The sequence below is a fragment of the Micromys minutus genome (assembly GCF_963924665.1).
Source record: "Micromys minutus genome assembly, chromosome: 29".
Lineage (NCBI taxonomy): Eukaryota > Metazoa > Chordata > Mammalia > Rodentia > Muridae > Micromys > Micromys minutus.
Window position 1 is genome coordinate 5,162,105 of NC_137964.1, and position 8,022 is coordinate 5,170,126.

An 8,022-nucleotide genomic window follows, 5' to 3' on the forward strand; every position below is an offset into this window, starting at 1 on the left:
AGCTGTGGTGGATGCCCCCTGCACACACTCTCAGCCTCTGTGCTTGGGCCAGGGCAAGACACATTCACTCAGGACTTAAGCAGTTTCCCACAACTAAAACAGCATTGGGGGACAGTGAATCAGCAGCAGCAGATGTTTGCTTCATGTGGAAATGTAGTTTAGGCTTGCCTTAGGATCATCAGTCTACCCCACTCCCAGCCTACTCCCACCCTTTCCCTGCCCTACCCCCACTCCCATACTCCCACCCTATCCCTGCCCTACCCCCACCCTACTCCCTCCCCATCCCTGCCCCACCCCCACTCCCAGCCCATCCCTGCCCCAACCCCACTCCCAGCCTACTCCCACCCCATCCCTCCCCCCCACCCTACTCCCACCCCATCCCTGCCCCACCCCCACTCCCAGCCTACTCCCACCCCATCCTTCCCCCCCACCCTACTCCCACCCCATCCCTTCCGAACCCCATCCCCACTCCACCCCACTGACCCCTGCCTCCATCTCACCTTACCTCTACCCCCACCCACCCCTTCTCCCACTTCTGCCCCACCCCCACACTGCCACCCTATGCTGGATTACAGGGGGACATCACCATGCATGATTCGGGTCTTTTCTCCCCACCTCTTCCGTCTTAGTTAAGGTTAATTATTGTGACTAAAAGTTGGGAAGAAAAGGGTTTATTTCATCTTGTTTTTTTTTTTTTAAGAAAAAGATTTATTTATTTTATATGAGGACACTGTAGCTGTTGGTTTATTTCATCTTGCAACTCACAGGTCATACAGGGAAGTCAGGACAGGGACTCAGGGTAGAAACTGAAGCAGAGGCCATAGAAGGGTGCTGCTTACTGGCTTGCTCCTTGTGGCTTGCTTAGCCTGCTTTGTTATTACAGTCTACCTACCAAGGCATGGCACTGCCCACAGTGGGATGGGCTGTAATGCAACCCAATCATTAATCAAATTAATAAACTGTTGGGGAGATTTGCCTACAGGTCCGCTTTGTGGAAACTTTTCTCAATTGAGGTTGCCTCTTTCCAAATGACTCTGGCTTGTGTCAAATTGACAACAAACTAACCAGAACACACTCTCTCTCTCTCTCTCTCTCTCTCCCTCCCTTCCCCCTTTGTCTGATTGTCTGTCTCTCTCTCTCTCTCTCTCTCTCTCTCTCTCTCTCTCTCTCTCTCTCCCTCCCTCCCTCCCTCCCTCCCTCCCTCTCCCTTCCTTTATCCCTCCCTGCCTTCTCCCATTCCCTTTCCTTTGACCAATTCACCAATTGCTCAATAGACCCAAATCTTTCCTTCTGTTTCCCTCTTGTTGTAAACTTCTATAATTCCTGTTTGAAACACCCTCACAGACATTCTAGGACTAATACTCAGGTAAATGCCTGAACTTCCCGTAGTGTAGCAAGAGACACACATCAGCCTCATGGAGCTGGGAGCTCTTCCACCTGTCCTGGATGAACAATGAGCGGTCCTTCAGACCCTTGCTGTTGTCCTTTGTGTTCCTCCATTCTGCGCAAGCTGGTTGCTGCCCCAGCTTGGACAGCCCCGTGCATCTACCTTGAGTTCTGGGGACTCACCAGTTTCTTCTAGCGGTTTCTGAGGCAGTTGCAGTCTCCTGGGAAGATGTTGCCTTGTCGTGGTTACTGCTTCCAGTATCTCCTAAATTACAAATTCTCTGGGAACCCAAAGAGTCCTGTGCTAAACACCAGGCCTCCAGCTCTGTGATCTGTGTTTCCACCCACGGATTAAGACTATTTCCATCAATGGGCAGTGGTGAAGCATACCCTTGATTCCAACTCTCAGAAGGCAGAAGCAGATGGATCTCTGTGAGTTCAAGGCCATCGTGGTCTACAGAGTGAGTTCCAGAACAGCCAGGGCTACACAGAGAAATCCTGTGTAAAAAAAAAAAAAAAATCAAAAGGAAAACAATGTTTCTGTCTTCCTACATTTTATTTAGTCTTTGGAGCTGCATAGCTCTGTGCTGACTTAGGAATTCACATCTTACACTGTTTGCTCCAGCGACTGAAGGCTTCTCTTTGCGAACTGCTTCCTGAAAGGAAGAAACGTAGATGATCTCTGGTCTCATATGCAAATAGTCTCACCCTCAAATACATGTGTGTAAATATATCCAGGTGTATTTGAAATAGCCCCTTCCATATGTGAACCTACTACTTGAATACACACACACACACACCACACACACACACACACACACAAAATCTCAAATAACCATAATCAAACCTAGATAATATTTTCTTTACTATTTATTCCTTTTATAACTGAACTTTTGTTATGGTCAAATGTATACTTATTAGGATATAGATACATATAAACTATAGTTTATAATGAGTTCTTGGTATGATATATATAGTCTTTTAATGTATTTCATAGGCAAAGTCTCTTTATATTGTTTTAAAATGTTTATTTAATTTTATATTTTATGTACATTGGTATTTTGCCTTCATGTGTATCTGTTTGAAGATGGTGGAACTCCAGAGCTCAAGTTGCAAACTGCTCAAGGCATCTGTAAGCTGCCCTGTTGGTGCTGGGAATTGAACCCAGGTCCTCTGGAAGAGTCAGTGCTCTTAACTACTGAGCCATCTCTCCAGCATCATCTCCTTATATCTTTAACCTGACCATTTTTTAAGAAACTTGTCAATCATGTTAGAGTGAAATGATGTCAAGATCCCAGGTATTTATTAATGTGATTTTTGTGAGTTGCACAGTAGGGGTCATGTTGAGGATGGTAAGAAACAATGTTTCAAAATGCAATAACTAGCCAGGATTGACAGAAAGATGTAGGCAGCATGCTTAGGTTAAATATTATCATATATCCTGCATCAACTCCATCTTTTTAAAGATGATACTAGGGACAACAAGATGGCTAGGGGATTTAGCCACTTGATGCCAAAACTAACTTGAGTTTGATGCCTAGAACCCAAATGGCAAAAGGAGAGAGCCCACTCCCTCAAGTTTTCCTCTGACTTCCATGTGCACATTACACTCGATAAATAAATAAGATGAAAATGAATCTCTTGCTTATATTAGAATTTGTACAGTAACTTTCCATTCTCTGATATGAATATGAGAAGTAATGCCTTCTTATGAATAAATGGAAGACGTGAATGAAAATTGGTACAAACAACAGGATTTATGTGGCTTCAGAGAGAGCTCCTTAAATTAATCTTGGTTCTTGGGTGACATTTGGAAAGTCAATCCTAAGAACATATTTCACATAGAAGGATCTGTAACTCAGATTTGAAAACTTTTATTTAAAAGTCTGAGCACGTATCACTTACTTGGATAAAAGTGAGGAGTATTTCAGGAGTGCGGTGGTAGAGACGTTTGAGCAAACCTGCCCACACTTTCAGTTAGCACTGGCTTGATCTGTTTAATAATCCTCGCACTCAGCAGTGGGAGAGAGGATGCTTAATTACTTTAAAGACCCGGGGAATATCAGTGAGATCTTCATTAACAGGCATTTCTGCCTTCCCATGCTCCTTCCTTTGATAAGCTCATTATTGCCTTATTGGTGAGAGTCCTTTTCAGGACCGCGGACAGCGCCACATCAGCAGGTGTGTTTTTCCTGTCCTCATTATCCCACTTGCAGAATATTAGAACAAATCAGACTCAAAAGATTAACTCTTTACATCTTCATTTGACAGAGCTATTGGTATACATACGCCACATGCTGACGATATAAAAACACCAGTTTCTGCACAGTCTCAGGAAAGGATTACTTAAAAACAACTGGGTTTAAATTCACCCTATTGTTGCTGGGCAGTGGTGGTACACACCTTTAATCTCAGCACTCCGGAGGCAAAGGTAGGTGGTTCCCCTGGTCTATCAATGGAGCTGCAGGACAGCCAGGGCTACACAGATAAACCCTGTCTTGGAGAGATGGAGAGGAGATAGGGAGGGGGAGAGACAGAAACAAACAAAAAATTCACTCTATTGCTTAGTATCTGTGTTGTATAGCTTAGTATCTGTGTTTATCATCCTTGCTCTATAAAATGGGTATAAATGTGTCTTCTAGGCCAAGCCAGACAGGGATTTGTAGGGCAACCCTGTCTCAAAAAAAAAAAAAAAAAAAAAACCTTTACCATCATAATTGCCTGAACTAGACATAGAGTGGCCAAACCAGCTCCTTATGAAATAAAATGCTAGAATTTCTTAGCATTTAGTTATTCGTGTTTGGTCCATATATTAGTCAGTGTTCTCTAGAGGAACAGAATTTATAGAATGAATGTGTGTGTTTCTCTGTACATGTGCATGCGAGAATAATTTGCAGGCTGTGGTTCAGCTAATACAACAATGACTGCCTATGAATAGAAGGTCAAAAATCCAGTAGTTGTTCGGATCACAAGGCTGGATGTCTCAGCTGGTCTTCATAGACACTGGAATCCTGAAGAAGTGGCTCTATTGCCAGTGGAGAGGTGGGTTTACTGACAAGGTGAAAGCAGGCAAAGAGCCCAAGCTTCCTTATCCCAGGTCCTTATATAGACTCCCAGCAGCAGGTGTGCTTAGAGGTGATTAGAGAAGAGGGCTTTCTTCTGTTGCAGGATATTTGATTGCACTCTGAACTCCGAGCTTCTGTTGTTTACTAGAAAAAAAAAAAAGTTTCTAGTCATGGTGTGGCCCAGTCTTAGCTCACACCCTTAATCCCTCTGCTGGAATACAGACTTGTCCTTAGCACACACCTTCAATCCCAAACAATGAAGGTAAATTAGTCTGTAGAAGGAAGTACCCATGGTTGAAAGTGATGTGTAATTGAGTGGCAGGCAAAGTGATGAATCAGAGGAAGATCTGACAGAATAGGATAGCTTGTGCCCAGCTCCCACAAGATCGAGAGGAAAAGGCTACTTAAGAGAGACCAGCACAGGGAGGAGGAGGAGGCCATTTGAATGGGAAAGTTTTTTCAGAGACAAGTTGCAAAGAGAAAACAAGCTAGACATCAGTAAAGACAGAATTATCCAGAGAATGAGAGGAGCCAGAAGATTAAAAAAAAAAAAAAAAGAATGTCAGAGTTAGCTTGAGGCCAAGAGGAGTAAGAAGCCAGAATCAATCTGCTTGGAGGAACACTTGAGACAGAACAGCTGAGTTGACCAGGCAGCCAGAGATCAGAAAGAACAAGAAAGGGTGAGTTTGCTCAGCATTAAGTCTCAAAGGCTGAAAGCATTCTAAGCCCAGATAAGATTGTACAGAAGCTGGAAGCTTCCAGGACTAGGCCTAGGTTAGCAGACAGAAGATGACAATTATTACTTCAGGCAAACAGGAGCTACTTTCATATCTTCCCACCTCAGAAGATCTGGATTAAAGGTTTGTCTTCCCACCTCAAAGATCTGGATTAAAAGCGGTTCTTCCCACTTCAAATTAAACAAAAATCTATCACAAATGTGCCCCTCCCAACTTTGGGGTTTTAATTCATTCCAGATATAGTCAAGCTGACAACCAAGTGGTCCACCAGGATGGACACATCAGAGTTGTTTTTTAAAAATTCAGTAACATAGAGGGAATCTTCTAGGAGGAAAATAAAATATACATTCTAAAACCCTACACAAGCATATACTAGAATGCACAAAAAGCTTAAAATGTAGAGTGGTTTGCTTTGGTTTGGTTTTGAGGTTAGGACTGTAAAGAGTTTGAAGAAAGCTTGTGGAGCAGCAAGTGGGCAAGCAGGGGTGTGGGGATGCAGGCAAGCGGGGATGTGAGGATGTGGGATGTGGGGATAGGAAGATGAGGAGATGTGGGATGTGGGGATGCAGGCAAGCAGGGATGTGGGGATGTGGGGACAGGAAGATGAGGAGATGTGGGGATGTGAGGATGTGGGGATGTGGGATGTGGGGACAGGAAGATGAGGAGATGTGGGGATGTGGGCAAACAGAGATGCAGGCAAGTGGGAATATTAAGATTCGAGGATGTGGGGATGCCTGTGTTTGTTCTTTCTGCTCTGGGCTGGGAGTGTGATGCTTTCAATCCCTACAGTAATGAACTGTGACCTGGAACTGTAAGACAGACGAACTCTTTCTTTTTGTCGGTTCATTTTTATCACAGTAGCAGCAAACAATCCAGAACACAAAGCCCCCATATATTAGCAGAGGGAAGAATTCATCAAGAAAATAAAATGATTGTAAGCATAGATGAACCAGACACTGGGGCTTCTAGTTCGATAAAACAAACACTAGTCGTCATGGGATGGTTAGACAGGCAATGTGCAATGACAATGGGGATTTCCGTACCAACTCTCGACTCCAGATCGGCTTTTTTCCAAACTAAACATTAACAAAGAAAATACACAGGTGAACAGATTATCCAGCAAATACAGAATTACATCTTTTCAGCAACCTGTGGGACCTTCTCTAAAGTAGATAACCTATCAGCCACAGATTAGTCTTGCCAGATGCAAAGGATCAAACCAAGTCCATATAACTTATCAGACCTCAGTGACAGGACACTAAACACCATAGGATAAACTACAAATAACACCCAGAGGCTTACAGATGGAACGATACACTCGGGAGTAACCAGTGTCAGCTATTAAAGAAATAAGGGAGGTTACTGAAAACTTCCTAGAACTGAGTAAAAAAAAAATAATAATAAAACTAAATTTTACAGACCCTCTGGGATAGAGTTAAAAGAGTTCTAAGCAAACCAGTTTATAACTTTGAGTGCTTACTTAAAAAAAAAAAAAAAAAAAAAAAAAAAAAAAAAAAAAAAAAAAAAAAAAAAACAGAATTAACTTAGATAAATGGCCTAAAGATGTACCTCATGTCTTCGAGAAACAGGAACAAATTAAACCCTAAACAGGAGATGCAAGAAATATTAACAATCACAATGGGGACTGGAGAGATGACTCAGTGGTTAAGAACACTGACTGCTCTTCCAGAGGTCCTGAGTTCAATTCCCAGCAACCACATGGTGGCTCACAACCATCTGTAATGGGATCTGATGCCCTCTTCTGGTGTGACGAAGGACAGTGTACTTATTATATAATAAACAAATAAATCTTTTGCTTTAAAAAAAAAAAGGATAATGACAGACATTTAGTTGAGACTAGAGCAAAAACTGTATAGAATAAATCAAATACTTAGACCTGGAAAAACAACCAATTTTGATAAACATGTCTCTAATTAGCTAACAGAAAAAGAAAGAAGAACTAAGTCAATAAAATTAAAGATGAAAACAAAGAGTTATCACAGGTTCCATTGGATCCTAGTCATTGGGGAGTACTTTGAAAACATTCTTTAAAAAAGCAGAAGACACTGGGGAAAATGAACATGAACAATATTAATTTCATTCAGGGATGCAGATTTGGTCAGATATATGCAAATAAAGAGTAATAGAGTGCTTGGCTAGAAATCACACAATCATACCACTGGATGCAGAAAAGGACTTTGACATAATCCAACATCCCTTTGTGATGAAAGATCCAAGGAAACTAAGAACAAACAGGGCAACCTTACAGTTAGCAGGATGCTCAGTGAGGAAAACTAACCTCGTGGCTCTGAAAGAAAGATGGAGGCGCCCTTTCTCCCCTTACTCCAGGACATATAAGACAAGAAGAAGAAATAAAAGTAAGCCAGACAGAACAGGGAAGAAGTAGAATTTGCCCTTTTTGCAGATGACATGACCTTGCACTTTGAAGACTCCGAGTACTCTAAAGTCCCCATCAGAACACCTGTAGACCTCATCAGCATGCTCACCAAATTACCAATTAAAATAATTAAAAGAACCTTTCATCTAAGATACATAATTAGACTTCGAATTAAGGGAAAAGACTAGGCTGAGGAAAATTTACTACGAATCTGTACTCTTCCAATTCCCCACAGTCATGAAGTTCTAATCCACTCGTCAGCCGTGTATACTCTTTAACACTGGTAGTGTGTGTGTGTTTCTGGAAAGTTCAGTTCATGTGTCTTTAATTGGCATATTGGAAACTGATAGTTCCATCCTACTGAGGCTGTCTGATCTTTTATCCTAAAAGCTCAAATCTCACTTCTCTAAGGTTCATACATTCCTCAAAAAAAAAA